The sequence below is a fragment of the Octodon degus genome, unplaced genomic scaffold (genome assembly GCF_000260255.1).
Source record: "Octodon degus isolate 3935 unplaced genomic scaffold, OctDeg1.0 scaffold00078, whole genome shotgun sequence".
In the NCBI taxonomy this organism is placed as follows: Eukaryota; Metazoa; Chordata; class Mammalia; order Rodentia; family Octodontidae; genus Octodon; species Octodon degus.
This window is the reverse complement of record NW_004524654.1, coordinates 7,991,987-7,993,687: the sequence shown is the minus strand read 5'-3', so window position 1 is coordinate 7,993,687 and position 1,701 is coordinate 7,991,987. Positions and strand designations below refer to the sequence as shown.

At 40.2% G+C, this 1,701-nt stretch overlaps 1 protein-coding gene across 3 annotated transcripts in view; it reads right to left on the bottom strand.

Moving 5' to 3' along the window:
- Usp34 (ubiquitin specific peptidase 34) overlaps positions 1-1,701 on the bottom strand; it is a 266,917-nt gene that overhangs the window by 183,353 nt on the left and 81,863 nt on the right. The gene's annotated exons all lie outside the window — the stretch shown is intronic.

Below are 1,701 nucleotides of genomic sequence, written 5' to 3'. Positions count from 1 at the left end.
AAAAAAAAAAAAAAAAAGAAAAAGAAAGAAAAAGCTCTAGAGATCTACACAAGTGTATACACTTAGTCCTAGTGAATTCTATGTACTCTCCTTCCTTTGATTGCATGGGGGAGCTGAACCTAGGGCCTTCACAAAGAGCTATATCCCTAATCTTCTGTGTTTCTTATATTGAGATAGGATCTTGCTACAACTGCTCATGCTGGACTTCTATTAGTGATCCTCCTGCTTCAGTCTCCCACAGTGTTAGGATTATAGGCTTATCCATTTCATATGCATTTTAAAAATCACAACTGCAAAAACTCGTGGTTCTGTTTTTTTTTTTTTTCTTGGGCGAAACTGAGGATTGAACTCAGGCCCTTGAACTTGCCTGGCAAGCACTTATTCTATTGTGCTATTTCCCTGGCCCCTGCAAAAATTCTTAAAAGAGCAGGAGTGCTGGTGCATACCTGTAATCCCAGCACTCAGGAGGCTGAGGCAGAAAGACTGTGAGTGAGGCCAGTCTGGTCTACACAGCAAGACTGTCTCAAAAAACCAACCCCATCCACCCACCCCCAAACCCCTGTAAGGCACATAATGTAATGCAACATTACCGGATACAAAGCTAACTTGAAAATATAAATGATTCTATAAAATACCTGAAGAAGAAATTTAAAAAACAATGATATTTGGCATGGCAACAAAAAGAATACAATACTTAGGAATAAACATAACCAAACAAATGAAAATTCTAAAATACTGATGAAGCTCAGGGAGATAGCTCAGTGACATAAGCCCTTACCTGACAAGCCCAAGGTTCCTAGTTTAATCCCTAGTATCACCCAAAACAAAACAGAACAAAACAAAACAGAAAAAAAAACTGATGAAGAAAATTACAGAATTCATAAACTTAAAATGTCCAGATTCAATATATTCTCTATCAAAATTTCAAGGACAATCTTTCTCAAGGGTATTCTAAAAAAAAAAAAAAAAAAAAACCACTAAAAAATGATACTGAACCACAAAAGAGCCTAAATAACTAAAGTAGTCTTGAACAACACTGGAGTTAAAAATATATTACAGAGACCAGGGATTTAGCTCAGTGGGACAGTACCTGGCTGGCAAGTGCAAGGTCCCAGGTTTAACTCCCAGTAACAGTAAATAAATAACTTGAGCCAGCAAGATAGTTCAGTGGGCTAAAATGCCTGCTTAGGCAAGCACAGGGACCAGGGTTCGATCCTGGGCATCACATGCTGAGCCAGCCCCATCACCAAGGTGTGCTGAGGCAGCCACAGAGTCCTGGGTGCAATGGCATATGCCTTAACTCCCAGTGCTGAGGAGGCTGAAAACAGGAGGATCACTATGAGTCTAGCTCATAATGAGTAGTGAGACCCTGTAACAACCAAATATATTAAGAAAGAAAAAGAAGAACTTTACTGGCATAAAAACAAATGAATAGTCAGAAGTGAATAAAAAACACAGGAATAAATTCATGTGCCTATAGCCAGCATATCTTCAAGAAAGACTGAAGAACATCCAATGCAGAAAGGATAATCTCTCAACATACAGTCACAAGCAACCTGGCACAGTCATAGAATAAAACTGGATCAGGGCTGGTGAGATGGCTCAGTGGTCTAAAGCACCTACCTAGAACAAACTAAGCTAAGCAAAGCACAGGGACCGCGGTTCAATCCCCAGCACCACATGCCAGCCAGCCCCACCCCC